Genomic DNA, 19806 nt, shown 5'->3' with positions numbered 1-19806 from the left:
TTTTTTCTTACATCGCCGGAAGTGATGAAGACCATGCCGGAAGTGATGAAGATCATGCCGGAAAATGGTGCCGACATGCTTGGTAACTAACATTCAATGTTGTATCTAAGTTCCGACATGCTCGATAGAAATCTATCAAAGCCGGTACTCAAGTGAAATTTTTTTTTCAAGTTTCTGGATATTTGACATCATGTGCCGGCAAAGAAATTCAAGCAACATACCATGCCAGTAGTTGTACCGGCATGCTCGAGAATTAACTGACTGTGCCGGCAATAGATTGAAAACCAGAAAAAAAAAATCAAAACGGACTGAAATTCAATTTTCTCGTAGAATTTCTTTTTCTACGAGACGATGTCTCACACTCTGCTAGGGGGCGTTTCCCCCTAGAGCCCCACCACGACCTGACCGGTCAGGTCGATCACCGATAACTCTGCATAGAGGCAAACATTTATGAAAATTTCCAACATATGCGGACATGGTATTCATACTTCTTCTATGCCGGCACCGAGCTTTTTCAGAGAAAAAAAATGGAGAATTCAAAGAAAAACTTCTTTTTATAGTTGAGCGAAATATTCAGCAGCAATTCTCTTTTCACTATCATCCACAATTTTCACCAAAAAAACTTCCCTCTCAAATTTTTTTCCCTCCTTCAAGTCTCACCTCACCCAAAAATAAATAAACACTAATCATTTATCAAATTATCTTATGATTTTCCTAAGTATAATTAAACACTATATCTGATTAGTGAGGGGTAGATTAAGAATTAAAAAAATAATTAGATAAGGGAAGACCCTGATTTGATATTTGGATCCAGTTTTTGTCCTTTTCCTCTATCCCCCAATTAATTTTGATATCCCCCAATCGCGCGTTCTTATTATAACTAAAAATGGTTATTTAGTATATTGGAATTTATTTTAGTTAAGAAAAGCTTACTAGGATAGCTTAACATTGTCAAGGTGAATGTCTAAAACTTGACATTCACCTTAACAATGTCTAACAAAAATTAAGTCATGTCATCTTCACATTCATTTAAGAAATTGTGTTGGAGAAGAATTTTATGGAAAATGAATGTCTATCCTATGTGAACTTAGACATTTATCTTCACATACATTCCATTGGAGAAGCTCTTAGCATCATCTTGTTACCCAATCAATTTTTTCTTAATATAAAGCATAATGATTTTGATGATGTGGCATCGCTACATTCATCTTCACGAATGGTGCAAAAATAGTGCACCATGTGGCACATAAAATTTTAGGAGAACCAATAAAAAGACGCCTAGCTGTCATTCCATATCAGTTTTTGCCTAACATAAGAGACACGCCTCTTGGTTTGAGACTGTTATCTCACAGAATCTACCAAAAAAATTCAAGAAGATACTGTTTGAACAATACATGAGAAGGTAGCTTTCCGTATACGCCCTGAGGCTTTACCGACGCCACTATTCAGTTGTATAAATTATTACAATTATTCTGATTACATAACACGCCTATCAGCAAATTCATAACCTTTTGCGATGTTTTCGGTAGGACGTCAAATGCCTTCATCCGCACAACGATGATAGTGATACTCTCTGGAAAACAAACATTATTTGCAGGTCAAGCACAAGTGCCTTGCATGGAGTTTTTTTTTTATCGCGCGCGGTTTTGTAAATACGTCTTCGTTTTCTGCCTTTTTGTTGTTCTCTCCCTTTAACATTTCTTCCATCTTTGGAATTGCAGAACGAAAGAAAAGAAGTGAGAAGCAGCGACAGTTTGAATTTTCAAAGAAAAGATACATGCGTTTCGAATTGCTAAGCGAAAGGGTTTCAACAGTTGCGTCCGAACCTTTTTTAAACCACAAAACCATTATGAACGAACCAAACAATATGTTGGTTTTAACTGCTTCTCCCACAATTATCTCCATAACAACAATCCCAAAACTATAGACATGACAACTTTCGTTCAACGTGCCTGTACATTTCTGCCTATTCACCGTAACAGATCTTGGGAATGGTTGAATAGAAGTAGAATCGATGTTTGGGTTATAAAAACTATTCATAACTAGCTTGATAAAATGTGTAATCCGTATTTCAATCTGCTTGGTAAGAGTTTAGTTTTTGACAAGTTGAGAAAAAGTACTTTAATGAGCGGTATTTTGATAACATCAAGATGAAGAGATGTTTCCTTGCAAACATAAGCCAACAATTATTGAGGCTTTCGTCAATGAAATTCCAACCGAATAGGTTATAGCCTTTTCCGTTCTCTTCTTTTTCTTTTATTTTTAAGTTATGGGATCGTTTCTCACTGTTTTTGATGATTAGGTTGATTAAATTGGAGTTGTAATGATACTGGTGATCATGTAGCATTTGGATGGATTACACTGTAACGATGCTTTTATGGAGAGTAACTGCGTGTGGACAAGGGAACAAATTATTTTCTTTAAGCTCATACTTACCCAAATATTCAGTGGGAATTAGTGGGATGAGGTACTTTGGTATATTATCAAGTCGTTTAATCAACATTTTAAGATAAGTCGTGACAATAGTTCTCAATGTTGGTTGGGAGATGGTATGACAGTGATCATTGTTGTTGGCAGTCAAAGATGGTCTTGCTGGAGAGACCGCAGTGGTGAAAAAGAAAATAATTAGGTGGATTTCTATAGAACCAATGCGATGAAGAACGAAGTAATATGTAACTTATTACATACAGATATTAGTTTGGAACAGCTCTCACGGAATTTTAATGACACGTCGTTATTTTCTGAGTTTAAGACTTGAAGTCTTCTTCTTCCACGTGAATTGATGCTTTGATTTCACATCTACATCAATATTTACTTTATAGGTCGGAGACTTATGACGAACAATCAAACCGCAGGCAATGTAAAATTCTCTCTTGCATACAAAATGTTTCAATGACATAAATTCTTTAGACTAATTTTTTTATTTTCTTTTTGAAGGTAACATTTTAATTAAGAAAGTGGTCATTTTTTTCGTGTATGCAAGTGTTGGTTGACTAAGAATTGTACTTAGAATACGATCCGTTTTTATAACATTATTGTACTAAGTATTCGATCATATGAATTAAGCAAGTGTGCATCTTTTTGTGGCTTGGAAGTGTTGCTTGACTAAGTATTGTACTTAGTATTTGATCAATTTCTGTAACATTTTCTCTTTAGCATAGAAATTGAATAATAGAATAACCGGGAGACATGTTTGTTATGCATTATATGTTACAGATGATGTCTAAACTTACCTGACGATACAAAAACATTCGAATGTCATAGGTTGCACACACTCTACGTATGTTAGGGCCATCAGATTTGCCTAACATTTCATTTATAGGAGAACTACAATTTCCTTGAGTCATTAAATAATTGGGCTCAACACAAATACTTAGGTAAGGACTACAATCTTTACCTTGCGAACAATTTAATTTCGAACGTGGTGGTCAGAGATTTGCGAGCTGTAAATCGAAACGCACCTGGTGGTCGTTATAGTGGTTCCTTCTAATCCTAGAAGATGCCTGAAACCTGCTACAAAACTGCCGAGAAGGGGCAAATCATTTCGATTTGGCTGAAGGAATACCAACAGGTTGTGCTACATAGATAATTCTTATTTCGCAGGCAAGATCTACCGACTACCACATAGTATAACTTTCCTTGAATTTTCTATTAGATATATAGTACTTTGAAGTGCAAATCATTATTGAAGGGTGTGAATACTTGCAATTTGCAGCATAAAAGTTAAAGAGCTGGAACATCAAAAGGTTTGTTGATGATTTTACTCTTTTTTATAGCCTGCTTCTTAAAGGGTTCTTTGTGATTATTCGCTGTGTTTTTCAACATTGGGGCTGCATTAAACAAAGGATGTTCTTGCTGGAGAAAGAGTCGGAGTATTGCAGTTATAGGCACTCCATTTGTCTCGAAATATAGAGCTTATCATCCCCATTATGTTTTTTAAATCTACGGTTCAGATATGCATAGTACTCATTTCGGTTATAGATACTCCATTTGTCTCGAAATATAGAGCTTATTATCTTCCCCATTATGTTTTAATTTTAATAGTATGGTTTAGATATGCATGGTATGTAGATACCAAAACCGCACTCGACGCGTGGCGCAATTCAAGGGTAGGAGTAACTTAGTAATATAGGATTGTGTACATAGTATCTTATCTTAGTTTCTTTAATTTGTAAGTAAAAGGACATTTTTGTAAATTCATTTCTACTCTCTAGTACTTAAGAAAATATCTAAGAGAGAGAAATGGATCAGATTTTTGGTCAAACTTCATCTTCTGCCCCAAAACTAGATCTAGAAGAGCTCCAAAAACTCATTAAAGAAGTCTCACCTTGTAAATCAATTAATCATAGTGAAGAACCATGGATGTAGATCCCATTATGGATCGAACATTTAGTGGGCAAAGAGACAATGAGTGGGAGTGGGAACACAAAGGTTTGTGACAATGAGTGGGAGTGGGAACACAAAGGTTTGTGACAATGAGTGGGAGTGGGAACTTCTTCAAACATTTAGAGGGCAATCAACACAAGGACCACCTAGTATCACTGGCTTTCAAACATCACATATTGTTGGGTGCAATAATTAAAATAAAGAAAAAATCAAATAAGCAAAAGTTATTGATACTTATCTCCTTTATAATGGAATTGATTCATTGACGAAACGAACGAGCTTCTCATATCTCCACAACAGCAACAAGGCAAAACTTTGGAAAAACAGAGTGAGTCACGTGTTCAACACGTTGCCCTTAAGACATTAGCGCCCGGCTACACTCAAGAGTGATGCTATAGCCCTCACAGGACGGATATCTCCAGGATAAAACAACCTACTACACATACTACTAGCATATGTAGTAGATGATCAACTTGAGCTTGGCAACTCCGAAAAAACCGTTAAGGAAAATCGCGAACACTTAAGAAATGCTATAAAATATTTTCCCTTAGGGGTCCCTCTAAAATATAGAGCATTATATAATGGAATAAAACAATTTAAGAAGTGGAAACTCCACAATGTGGGACTAATAAGTTTATATAGTTTCTTAAAATTACTAAAAATTGGAAACTCCACAATGTGGGACTAAAAAGTTTCATTCACAAAAGAAAACAATAAATTATAATTTTTTATTAAAACTTTAAAAATTATTTTTTTATTAATCGTTTTCCAACAATCCCCCACATGAATGAAAACTCAATAAAACATGAAAACACAGATAGATCTTGGTAAATCAACATCCCAACATCACGATCCAAACAGACTGATCGTGCAAGTGTTGAAATCATACTAGTCATTTCGACGTCCTCTCCCTCACACAAAAGTGTGTTGACCCCAGGGTCATACTATGGATTGCATAAATCATAATAATATTGAGAGCTTTCATCTTTAGTTCTCACATGGTGAGACTATAGGTATCTTTCACCAAAGTGAAAAAGCATGAACTAGTGAACCCTTAGTGACCTTTAGGTCCTAAGTTCCAGTAATACCAAAACCATCAAAACGAAAATCACATCAAAAGCGCAGGAAATACCATTTTAGGCAGAGGTGTCCATGAGGTCTTGAACCTTTGCTTAGTGAGATATTACCGGAATTACTTGCTAGAGACAGTGAACTATGTCTTGAACTGCTAGCATTTGATGTAATTCGCGATAACAACCACGGGTGATATCTCCAAGATTGCTGCCAAGCTCGTGCCGTTTTGTCCAATTTGGCCCTGGACATATCCTGTTTCTCAGAATGCTCTAGAGAATCAAAGCTCATATTCTCATAGCGGCCCACTTCCTCATTCAGATAGGTGAGTTTCCATAAAGAGTGTTACTGCTACACCCCACTTCAATCTTAAATTGAAACTATAGAACTCATTAAGACTTCTTAAAAGTCATCCTTCACATGCAGTCACACTATCACGTCTACACCATAGGGAAGGGACAGAGAATAAAATTCTCTGATAGTGTTTACCTTTACCCACCACAAATTAGTTGTCTCATTCGAAACCTTGATCTTGGGATCTCCAGTCAGCAAGGTTGAGTATCCTTCATGGCAAGTTTAATTTATGAGCTTAAGCCCCTCCCCTCGATGTTTTAACATCTCTTGGATAACCTTTCGTCAAAGGTTGCGCGATATTCTCCTTGGACTTTATCCAATCAATGGAAATAACGCCATTGAGATTAGTTATTTTAGCTTTAGCTATTATAGCTTGGCTAACACAATATATAGATATAGCTGGCACAGGCCTATGCCAGAGAGGAATGTCTTCTAAAAAGCATCTTAGGCACTCGCCCCCTCTCGTGCTTTATCTATCGCAATACTCTCAGATTCCATAATGAATTGAGCAATATATGTTTGTTTGGAAATCTTCCAAAACAAACCTTGCTAGAGTGAAACATATCCACTCGTAGACTTAGACTCCTCTGAGTCAACTATCCAGTTTCATCACAAAGTCCTCAAGGACAGCAAGATACCTTTCATAAACAAACAAAAGGTAATAGAGTATTTTAGGTACCATAATACTCTACTAGTGCATCTGAATGCTCTTGCTCTGGACAACAATATATCTACTTAACTTACTCACACTATAGGCAATGTCTGGACACTTACAGTTCATTAAATTCATCAGACATCCTATAACTCTTGAGTATTCAAGTTAAGATACTCCATACCTTTTTTCTTGAGTCTACAAGAATAATCGTACGGAGTACAAGCAGGCTTACAATCACACTGATTGTATCTCTTAAGCACAAATTCACATAATGAGAATGACTAAGACTATATGTAGATTATTTCTAATCCTCATCCCTAAGATTACATCAACAGGGCCTAAGTCTTTCAAGTCAACGTTCTCATTCAGCGCATGTTTTTTAGTGGAATTAATCACATCTATGTTTGTATCAAGTATAAGCATATCATCAACATACAAGCATACAATCACACAGGCATCCTTAACAAGTTACTTGTAAATATACTTGTCAGATTCATTAACTTAAATCCACTACACATTATCACATGATCAAATTTTCCATGTCACTGTTTACGTGCTTATTTTATAAACCATACAAATTTTTTCAACTTACAAACTTTGTCATCATAACCTTTCACTACAAAGTCCTCAGGTTGGTCTATGTAAATTTCTTTATCTAATTCACGATTTTAGAAAAGTGTCTTAACATCCATCTGATGTATCTCTAATTTGTTTATGACAGCAATAACAATTAGCATCTCAACGTAAGTAAATCTCGTCACATGTGAATAAGAATCAAGGAAATATACACCTTCTTTTAGTTTATAGCCTTTAGCTACCAACTTAGCCTAATATTTTTCTACAGTTCCATATACCTAATGTTTCCTCTTAAAGACTCATTTACATCTCATGGTCTTACTCTCTGGAGGTAAACTATAAACCTCCCAAGTCAGGTTCCGACGGACTGAGTCCATTTCACTAAATGAAGCTTCTTACCAGAATGGGGTTTCAGTAGATATCAAGGCTTCTTTACAAGTCCAGGGCTTAGACTAAGCTAGGCATGTTATGAAGTCGGCTTCATAAGAAGTCTCAAGTCTAATTTTTTTTTACTTCTCTTAGGCTCAACCTAACTTCATCTTCCTTTAAGATAAGTTCTGACTATTTGAAAATAAATCTAGGGATCAACAACACATCTCTAATGAGGTACAGGTTTAAGAATAAACATCTTCAAAGAACTCAGCATCCCTAGATTATGTAATAGTATCACAACAAAGTCAGAAAAATCACACCAAAGTCTGAAAAATCAGAACACACAACCAAAAATCTATATGTAGAAGTATACTCAGCATACCTTATATGAAGACACAATCAACATTTTTGGTTTCTATCTACTTCTTTTAGGAACGAATGGCAAACTTAGTCAAACACCCCCACACTTCGACGCATTCATAAGAAGGTCATCTACCTATCCATAAATCATATGGAGTTTATCTGATCCTTAAGGGTACTCTATTCAGGATATACTAGTTAACATGACTGCCTCCCCCCAAGCCGCAGGTAATCCTGAACTAATCAACATGACAATTATCATCTTCTTAAGGATACAGTTGTTATGTTCAAGGCTTCTAATTGGTTTTGAACTTCAAGTTTATACATCTTAAGGCTTCTAAGGATCATCCTTATCCCTAAGCAAGTATACAAGACAGTACCTCGTACAATCATCTACGGAAGTTATAAACCATCTTTTACCACAGTGATTTTGGTTGAACTCATGTCATCTAGGCCTAACTGAATTAATTCTAAAGGCTTAGAATTACTCTGAACATTGTGCTAAAAGGTTTTAAAGCAATTTGATTCTTCACAGATTTCACTTTCACTTTTGTGTTCAAAGTCCAAACTAAATTTGGGTACGCAGCCTATGCTATCCAGTTAAGCCTTGACTTATAAGTTTACGGTTACAAGCTTACCACATAAAACAATCAATCACATAAAGAAAGCACAAGAATCAACTATGTTCACATCATCAGTTTTTTTCGTTAAGCTTATATAGACCCAAAGTCCTATAACTCTTGCTTAAAAAATAACTGCCTTGTTACAATAAGTTTTCCATAAAAAATTAAGATCTTAAATCTTTTTCCATCTACAATAGAACAAGATACAAGATTCTTGCATATGCTTGGAACATGAAAACTTCATTCAATGTGAGAGTATTACAGATATGAGCTTCTGCTCGACCTTTTCCTTTTATGCAACCTCTATCGCAGATGAGTTACTCAAAAAGAGTTTCTCGACATCCCCTATCCTCTTATAGGAGGTGAACAACTTAATGTTTCAACAAACATTCTTGGTGGCTCCAGAGTCCACCTTCTGGTCTCTCACATTGGTTGTTAAAATAACTTTCGACATCATGTCAATGAACTCGTTCTAATTTGTTTCAACTAAATTAGCATTAACTTTCTACTTATTAAGGTTTTATGTTGTCTACACTTTACTACCGTATGGCACGGAATTTACAAACATAACAATCACCCTTAATTAAAGTAACGCCGGATTCAGTTTTACGAAACATACCTTTCTTATGAAGACTACGGTTAGAGTTGTGTTTGATATTACCGCCTTTGTCACCTTTGGAAGACTTGTGTTCATCCACATGCGCCTGGTAGCCATGTTCCTTTTCAATTTCATGTCACAATCTTCGTTTATACTCTGACCACGGACACGGTAATTTCCCAATCACCTAATACACCACATCTCACAAACCTTAGTTCCGAAGCGGAAGATAAAATATGAGTTTTGAAGATAATATCTAGATTTACAAACTTCGTTTGAACCACCATATCAAAAAACTCATGATTACTCCATAAAAAATACTTTAGTTAACAACAAAAGTTTGCCCGTCAGAATTTTTCAGGAACATTTGTCTGTTTTGTAAAATATCAAAAAAATACTTTTACAACTCCAAAAATTCTGAAAGTTTACGTGGGTAACTATCAGGATGTCTACTACGTTGTGTCAAAAGGGTTCATCGAAATTCCTTCTAGGTTAAGAGATAATCTCGAAACTCTACAACTGACCAAAAAATTGTTTTTGTTTTTCACTCCACAATTAACATCCATGATTCACAAACCAACCAACCATTTTCGATTATTACAAATTATAATGTCTTAAGATTGTTGGGTGCAATAATTAAAATAAAGAAAAAATCAAATAAGCAAAAGTTATTGATACTTATCTCCTTTATAATGGAATTGATCGATTGACGAAACGAACGAGCTTCTCATATCTCCACAACAGCAACAAGGCAAAACTTTGGAAAAACAGAGTGAGTCACGTGTTCAACACGTTGCCCTTAAGAAATTAGCGCCCGGATACACTCAAGAGTGATGCTATAGCCCTCACAGGACGGATATCTCCAGGATAAAACACCCTACTACACCTACTACTAGCATATGTAGTAGATGCTCAACTTGAGCTTGGCAACTCCGAAAAACCGTTAAGGAAAATCGCGAACTCTTAAGAAACGCTATAAAATATTTTCCCTTAGGGGTCCCTTTAGAATATAGAGCAACCCTTTTCCCATAGATTTTACAAAAGTAGTGAATTTCTTTATATAATGGAATAAAACAATTTAAGAAGTGGAAACTCCACAATGTGGGACTAATAAGTTTATATGGTTTCTTAAAACTACTAAAAATTGGAAACTCCACAATGTGGGACTAAAAAGTTTCATTCACAAAAGAAAACAATAATTTATAATTTTTTATTAAAACTTTAAAAAATTATTTTTTTATTAATCGTTTTCCAACACATACAAGTTGAGCTTCCATTGTTGCCATCTCTACAAACACATCATAGCAATATCGATTAGTTAGTCGCGGTGTATTATGTATATTGATGAAATGGAACGTAGACAAATTTTGGAAAAAAAACAGAAATATGGAGTTTTGACATATATGTAGTAGCTATGAATGCAGCTTAATTAGTTTCCCCGAAACAATGTGAGAAAGTTATACATATACATTAGTGTATCATTTTTGCAAAAGAAATTTTACTTACCAGAAGCAAATAAAATTGCCAAAACAAAGAAAAAATCAAAGAAAAATGATCCAGAAATCTTAGCCATTACTTAGTAATAGGATATTTTTTGTTAACGCTTATAAGATTTATGCTCTAGTAAGGATGTTGAAGACGATTGCTAAGTTTGATTTGTGAGATTTTATATGCACTCGTTGGTTCTATTTATAGCATTGATTTACTGATTTGGAAGTCACAAACCTTCCCAAGTTTATCACTCTTGTTTTAAAATATTAATATATAGTTGGACATTTGCAAATGAATTTGTAACTTTTTCTTGAGCAAAAATTTCAAAAAAATTCGATGATGAGTTATGTTTTTGTATTTTTGCATTAGTTGATTTGCCGACGACGACTAATTTTACAACGGACAGTCGTTTAATAGGCACACATTGTGGTTTGAATAACATAACAGTGACTTTTTAAAAATTTATATACATTTAGAATTGTGTACACTCCACCCTTTGATGATTAGGCCACAATGTTTGGGCGTCACATATTTTGATTTCCACTTTGTGACTTTATAATAAAGCTTTGGATTCTTGCGACGATGTCGACCAAAGTTGGAGCTCCTATCTGAATTACATCCAAAGATTTATCCTATATACTACCAGCACCGAATACCCATTATTCTCTCGGTCTTCAAATAAGAGTTATTTTCGTTTTTCTCTCTTCCCCTCACAAAAAGTGAGTCCTTTCGTATTTAAACGATTTTTAAGATAGAATCATCCTACTTAATATTTACACAATTTTACTCTCCACCATCATCCTCCTCGCCAAGTGTGCATTGACCATCTTCACCATCATCTTTTTACACCACCACTTAACTGAGCACTTAACAAAGTCCACACAAAACAACATATAATGTTTTGTTTCATAAATCTATATAAACTATCGAGTTCGTTTTAGTTTATCTATATGTCTCTCTGTTGTAAAATATGCGGTTTCAAATTTCTCGAAAATCATATTCATGCAACAAACAAAATACTAAGAAATAAAAGAGTTTGAATACTTATCAGATTGGGATGATCGAGGAGAGGTAATCCTCTTTCCTTAAAGATAAATTATTCGTGTATAGGGTGCTCACGGTTCTACGAATACGGTCTCCCAAGATACAACGATCACGCCTTGTAGTAAACAGCAGTGCAATACTATTCGGTCGGCAAATTTTGATGATTAATTTGCTCTTAGACAACTCTGACTCTTGACTTCAAAACTGGTTTTTATCCTCTTCTAACTTGTGTAAAAATAAAACTAAGAGATGGTTTTATATAGAGTTAATGGTGACTCTACAAGGTGTATTTTCACAAATAGGTGACTCACCATGGCCAAGGGTGACTCTGCATAACACCTATTCAAGACGATGTGTTTTATGGGTGAAAGGATATGACCCAAACGCATCTCTTGGAATTTAAAATTCGAAAACAATTTTCACTGTTTGACTGAAATTTTCAACAATCCCCTACATGAGTGAAAATATTGACTCAACAAAACTTACAAACTTTTAAGAGGACAAACAGAAAATATAATGCATCAGTAAATGGTAGATTCTGGCTTTGAGCAAAACCTAGTGAAAATTTACCGGATTTACTGGATAATCATTGAACGCGATTGTCTTTAATTGTCATCCATTATAGTAAATCTCACACATTATATTTCCTTATAATCGTCAAAATCTCGGTTGTGTTCATTTTGGCCTTAAACGTTCTTTGTATTCCATGAATGCTCTAGATTAACCTAGACTTATAATTATCATAGAAGCGGCCTCACTTCTCACTCACATAGGTGATGTCCTATTTGAAATTATCCTGCATACTTTTCTTAGTAGTACTAAGCTATAGGAATCATTAAGAGAAAATCCTCAACCTCGTACTTGACAGGAAGCACTGTTTCATCATAAAAATGTCAAAGAGAATAATCTTTCATAGTGTTTCCGGTGAGTATAAATTTACAAATTGGTTGTCCCTTTTGAACCTAGATAACCATGGGATCTCCAATCACTAGATTGGGTTCCCGTTGTAAATACTACTTTATTTGTAGGAAAATAATCCCATCTCCCTCGATGATGCAATTATAAGCTCTCTGGAATTCGTATTCATTTGCCAGATTGATACAATTCATATAGACTATTTCTTTTAGATGCACGCATTTGAGAGTAATTGCGTATGGTATTACGTTGACCTCGCATTAGTAGGAATATATCATAACACCTTTTAGACACCTCCATATTTCGATGAATTTATCATTATAATGCTCTTGTTATATGAAAAGCACCCCCACAATTCCGCAGTGCACTGGTTTTAGAAATTCATCACTGCCTTGTATATAACGGTGTTGTTATATACCACTGCTTTCTTCTTTACCTCGCAACTGGGTGCCAAACTAAAATTCGATTAATTTCTCATACTACACAATTTATGAGAAATCTTAATTCCACTGGATTCCAAGTAACTTCTTCAGACCAAATGATCAAGATAACTTGAGGATGGAATGCGTAACCCCCCATATTTTGAGTGTGTATTGAACCAGATCATTCTCAGTTGCACGAAATTACATTTAATACAAGTATTTAAAGACCTATCATATTTTTTAGATCGTCATGGAATTACAAGAGTTTCTTACTGGGTTCAAAGCTAACCATTTGGATTCTATTCAATCCACCTCTCAATGAAGTTATTTTAATCCCATATGCTTCAATCAATTTCTTACGGTTAGAGATGATTTTTCTTACTGATCATAACCCAATAGTTAATGATACTGAAAAAGCGGGGGTCTAACAACACCACCCAATATTTCGCTTAGCAATCGGTATGGACTAACTCCGAAATACTTTGCTAGAGAATCAACTAGACAGTCAGACTAAATCTAGATAAAAGTATCTCAAGGAGTTAATATCTCTCTCTTGATTTGATTTTTACTCAAGTTAAAACCAATAGCGAGTCTTTATCAAATACAAGCAATAACTTGGACGGTACCAAAGACTAATGTCCAAGGATCAATCAATATCAATCAACAACCAAAGGTTGGATTTCCAATTGATGATCACGAACGTACAACCTATATTATTTCAATTATATAAAATATAATGCGGAAAAGAAATAACACAGAAACCAGAAATTTTGTTAACGAGGAAACCGCAAATGCAGAAAAACCCTGGGACCTAGTCCAGATTGAATACACATTGTATTAAGCCTCTACAGACACTAGCCTAGTCCAAGCTAACTTCAGACTGGAATATAGTTGAACCCCAATTAGTCTCCCGCCGATCCAAGGTACAGTTTTACTCCTACGCCTCTGATCCCAGCAGGATACTACGCACTTGATTCCCTTAGCTGATTTCACCCTCAACCAAGAGTTGCTGCAACCCAAAATCACAAACTTGATAATAAAAACATCTGTCTCACACAGAAAAGTATATTAAAGGATAAATCTGTCTCCCACAGATAAACCCTAGGCTTTGTTCCGTCTTAAGATATAAAATCAAGGTGAAAAGGAACCAATTGATAATCTGGTCTTATATTCCCGAAGAACAGCCTAGATTAATCAATCACCTCTCTACAATCCTTCCTGACTACACAAGCGGATTGTCGAGGAATCACAAATAGTGAGACGAAGATGTTTGTGACTTCTTTATCTTTCATATCGGAGAACTCTCACGATCTCAAGTCAATCAATCGATTGTACTCGTACGATAGAATATGCAAGATCAGATCACACAACTACGATAAAGTAGAATCGGTCTGGCTTCACAATCCCAATGAAGTCTTTAAGTCGTTAAACTGATTTTAGACAAGAAAATCAAAGGTTAATGGAGATCGACTCTAGCGAGCGCACTAGTAGCACACAGACGTATGGGGATTAGCTTTGCAGAATGCTAGATGTCTCCTTTATATAGCCTTCAAATCAGGGTTTTTCCTTAGGTACAAAGCAATCCTTATTCACCGTTAGATGAAAACCTGATTTAGATTCAAGCTAATATTTCTCAACCGTTAGATCGAAAACTTAGCTTGTCACACACACTTGGGTAGACGTTTACTGGGTTCGTGAAAACCATGCCCAAACGTGTACGTGTATGTTGGTTCAACATAGTAACCCAAAAAGGTCAACCATATGAGCATTTCATATTAACCTTGTTCTTCTTCACCATAACTAGTTCAATTGATTCAAATGAACTAGTTAAAGAGTTGTTCAATTGCTGTGAGATCTTATGTAACCACACAAGACACAATTGAAACAAATATGATTCGATTCGATTGAATCGGCTCATGAACATTATAGCCACGTTTTGCATAAAGCATTCCTTAGTAATTTAATGTTTCATGTTCAGAGCACATCTTTAGATCATAACCTCTTAAGTTCACAAACAAGTTCGCGGACTTAAGTTAATCAGTTGAGTTTTCCAAACTCAGCAGAAATTCTCGGAAAGAGAACTTCCGCCAGTTCGCGGACTTAGCACACAAACGAGTTTTGAAAAATCCAACAGAAATTCTCGGTCGAAAACTTCCGACAGTTCGCGGACTTGGCAAGCCAATTCCACAATCCTCCCGATTTCTCCTGATCAACAAAGTTCAAAACTTCGGTTCAAGGAATACATGGTTATGTAATCTAAACTCTCATTTCAATCATTGAGACATTCTCAGAGGACGCTATGTAGCCGTTATTCATAGACCGATTCACGTAAGAGCAATTCTCAAAGTGATTGAAACTTTTCATGACTTTCGTCACTAGGTGAAGATAAACTTGATCAAAGTGAAACGCTTTACCAACACACGATTTCGAGATAAAAGATAAGCAATGAATGCTCAGCTCGAAATGTCAAATGTGTATGATCTAGTCTATATAGCATACGACTTTTGTCTCATAAGAAGTAGGAGATAGAATAGATATACTTTTTAGTGATAGATAACTTCAAGTCTCCACATACCTTTTTGTTGATGAAGTTCCACGGTTCCTTGTATAGATCTTCTTCGTTGTATGATGAATCTCCATGAAGTCCTTGAGCTCAACTACACTTTTTTATCCTAGTCCGAGACATAGCTATGTAGGCTAGAAATCAAGACTCATAGTTTTGATCACTAACATTGACAAACATGCTTGAGATAGCAACGCATGCGAGGTCGACCGAGATATGCTATAACATATACATCGTCGGTACTTTAAATTAAACCGACCTTCATTTCCTCAAGATTTGTCCCAAGCACAATTAGAAAATCTCCTCCATGGAAATGACTGCCTCCTCGCATATATGTGGTCTCACCCGAAATGGGACTGAACCCAAATTGAGATTAACCAGAATATTAGCATTTGAAAGATAAACCATTTGTACTGTTCATGCCACTCATCATAGATAGACAAGTGTTTTTAGATCAATTGACAGATTATTAACTTAAGCAGCTAATTGCTTGGATCCTATCAAACACACTGCATCATTCTACGGCCTCAATCACTGTCATCCATGGAACCTAATTCTAATCCCTTCTCCCCCACGATTTTTCACAAACCTTTTAACTATGTTAAAGATTGATCTATTCACTCTGTGAGGGTCATCCGTTTCTTATTTATGTCAACCTATCCACGAATGGACGCAAATTTGGTCCTGAGATTTAACAAATCAAATCCAGATATTTAGTAAGATGTGTTGTTGCATTTTTTCTGACAAACCGATTTAAGTAGTGAAATTCATATCAATTATTCCAATAGATAAAGAAGATACTGAATTGTCTTTAAGATTAATTGTGGGAAAATATGCGGTTTAGGTTTCTCGGAAATGATGTTCATGAGACAAACAAAATACTAACAAAGAAAAGAGTTAGAATACTTATCATATTGGGTTGATCAAGGCGAGGTAATCCTCTTTCCTTAAAGACAATTCATCACCGCATATGGTGCTCATGGTTCTATAGATGTCGTCTCCCAAGATAAAATGATCACGCCTTGTGGTACGTAGCACTAAAATATTACTCGGTTGACGAATGTTGACGATTATTGTGTTCTTAAACGACTCTGACTCTTGACTTCAAAACTTGTTTTTATTCTCTTCTAACTTGTGTAAAAGCAAAACTAATAGATGGGTTTATACAGAGTCAATGGTGACTCACAATGTGTCTTTTCATCAATAGGTGACTCACCATGACCAAGGGTGACTCTCCATGACACATATTCATGACTAGGTGTCTTATGGGTGAAATGATATAACCTCAACACATCTCGTGTTATTTAAAATTAAAAAACAATTCACTCACGTAATAATTTTGACTAAAATTTCCAACAGTACACAGCTGGAAGAACAAAAAGGGAACTTCAACTGTTAATGCTATGCCTGCATGAGGCTGATAGGCTTGAAGTTTAGGCAACTGCCGTAAATACAAAGGACAATATATCTTTATTTAGGTTTTAAGAGTGATCCGTGAAAAACAGAATAATGGCCTTGTTACTTAGAGAAGTAAAAATAGAATGTTGTTACACGTTTAAGTACAAAAATGAGTTTAGGGATTTGAAAAATGCCATATGTGAAACATTATGGTTAGAGTTTCTTCTTAGGTATCTGGGGCTTCCTATTGAAGAGCCAATTCTTCTATATTGCAACGGTAAAGCTGCACGTGATATTGCTCATAATATTATACATCATGACCGTACTAAACATGTGGAGGTTGACAGATTTTTTATCAAAGAGAAGATGGACAACAAGACTGTTGAATTTGCTTCAGTTTGATCATAAGATCAATTTGCGGTATTTGAGGGGGACAAGTTGGGAATGTGTGAGATCTACGCACAAGCCTGAGGAGGAGTAGTTGCATTCTATAGAATATTCCTTCTTGTATTACCGTATATTGTTTCCTAGTATTATATCTTTCATATTTTGAGATGTTAATCTCTAAATGTATGTCATTGTTCGAACAAGTTAAGAGAGTATATGAAATATTAAACCTGATTTCCTCCCTATCTTTGAAGTTGATTATAAATCAGAAACTCTTCTCTGAAGAGATTCTTTCTCATCATCAATTGGAGGACTAATACCTAGTACATCATAATAAGGTGAGTTTAGTGGTTCACGTGACCACAACCAAATGATTTTTGGTGGGAAGATTCGTCCCAGACGATGGCCAAAGCCTGAAAGTTAACAAGCCTCCATATTTTTGATCTAGAACAATTATAACATGGGTGTACTGGATCAGGATTTATATATATACATAGATAAGAATAGATACTAGTTTACTTGAGTCTCGTGGATTTACAATGTTTCATAACAAAATATTATAGATTCTTATAGATATATAATTATGGACTATAATATATTGAATTAAGATTAATTAAGATTTATAAAAGTTAAAGTGGACTACCAAATCGTAATATAGATTAAAAGAACCAAAGTCATCATTTTCCCTTTCAAAAAAAACACATCCAAAAATTAAGGTGGTGGTGTTGTTGGTTGGTGTATCTGGTGGTGGTTGTTAATGGTGGCGGTGGTAGTTTTTGTGGTCGGTGCTGGTAGTTAGTGGTGGTGGTGGCTTTGGTGGTTGTTTTTGGTCAGTCTTGGTGGTCAGCGCTGGTGGTTGTGGTGGTTACTGATGGTCAGTGCTGGTGGTAAGTGGTGGTTATTATTAGTGGTGGTGGTGGTACTGTTGGTTGGTGGCGTTGGTGGTGGTACTGCTGGTTGGTGGTGGTGGTGGTGGTAGTGGAAGAAAAACACAACATGCTTTGATAGAAAAAATAAAACCAAAAAGAAAAACATTTGTCCACAGAAATCCATGAAACTCTTGTGGCCTGGGTTGAGATTAATATGAGACAATAACACACATATTGCGACTACAAACATGCATAAGATTAAGAACCCTTATGTATCTTGCACTTCAACTATCTTAAAAAATCTTAAATCTTTAGAAATCTTAAATGAATTTAATACCTTGTGGAATCTAAATAAATCCTATATCAATAAGATGGATATTTATGTTAGAAATTTCTTAATGCGGAAATAAGATGGATCACATACCTCTGGTCATCGCTGATTTGATCATGATGAATGAAAGAACCAATAAAGAAGAACCAATGAAGAATGCCAGAATTCCAGTGGCTTCCGTGCAGTCGCTTCCATTATTAATAGAACACTATGAAGTAAGAATAATTAGTATTAAAAAGTTTGTCTACACTCTTATTGTTCTTTATTTTTCTCCGTATGATGGTTACAATGTAGAGATTGTTTTTTTTACAGTGAGTGTAGGGACCTGTTCTTGATCTCCTTAAATAACTCTTCCATCAAGAGTCACTAGATTTGAGAACCAATTCCAAAAGACACCTACTTTCAAAAGCGAAGAGACACAACCTTAGGTTGAGAGATATGTCTTTAGATGAAACTGTTTCATATGAGATTTTGCACATGGGACATATTATTGTTTTTCCAACATTTTCCCACTTGGCCCATGTAACAAAAACTTGTCTGGTAGCCGACATTTCCCTTCATCATATAAGTAAGTGAATTTGGAATATTCTTTGTATCACCATTGATAGTTCTCAATAAAATGGAACCTACAAACAAAATTAATGTTCGAATCATGGTGGTCAAAACTCTATCAACGAGCAATCCCTTCTATGTATCACGATAACATTATTTTCATAAACAGGTCCATCATAATGGCTTTATGAGTAACTACCAATTATTTATTCAGGTCCAACTGTTGTCTCCAGTGAGACATTTCTAATTTCCCAAGACCTTATGTATACATCTTGAATGGAAAATATAGAAATTTTATTACTAAATTCTACAAGTCACATAATTAAGAAAATGTCTGAACGCACAAGACATAATACACATCAAAGGTTTATCAGAACCATATTCTTAACAAGATCCCTTTATAACTGAGGATATAATCCTTTTGTCAGTGGATCTACAAGCATACATTCAGTGTTAATGTGCTCCTTAGTCACGTGATTTAACTTGATGCATTTTTTGACAAAACCTACTTGATATCGGTATGTTAATTCTTACTCCCATTTTTCTTGATGTTGGAGTAGAAAACTTGCAGCTAAATTATCACAGTACAACACTAACGGCTTAGAAATATAATCCAAAGTTCTCAGCCCCGTGATAAAATTATGTAACCTTATAGATTGTGAAGCAGCTTCGTAACATGCTACATACCCTGGCTTCACCAAGGTTATTCTGAAATCTGCCTAACATTCCAACTGCGAAAGTCATGCCAGGTCTTGTAGAGACTTGTCATACATTAAGCTACCAACGACTGATGTGTATGGAAAAGTTTCCATTACTTTTCTTTCTAGATCACTCTTTTG

The 19806-nt window shown here is 35.4% G+C and overlaps 1 long non-coding RNA gene across 2 annotated transcripts; it reads left to right on the top strand.

The window, feature by feature from the left end:
* Positions 1 to 1288: 1288 nt before the first annotated feature.
* On the top strand, positions 1289 to 3094 carry LOC113308836. Of its 2 annotated transcripts, XR_003340129.1 has the most exons (3): positions 1289 to 1597; positions 1722 to 2224; positions 2303 to 3094. It is a non-coding gene; the product is annotated as an uncharacterized LOC113308836 (long non-coding RNA). The 2 variants fall into 2 exon arrangements; XR_003340128.1 differs by having other exon boundaries at positions 1722 to 3094.
* Positions 3095 to 19806: the final 16712 nt, after the last annotated feature.

This window comes from Papaver somniferum, chromosome 9, assembly GCF_003573695.1.
Source record: "Papaver somniferum cultivar HN1 chromosome 9, ASM357369v1, whole genome shotgun sequence".
Classification (NCBI taxonomy): domain Eukaryota; kingdom Viridiplantae; phylum Streptophyta; class Magnoliopsida; order Ranunculales; family Papaveraceae; genus Papaver; species Papaver somniferum.
The sequence above is the reverse complement of the archived record's forward strand: the minus strand, read 5'-3'. Positions and strand labels throughout refer to the sequence as shown.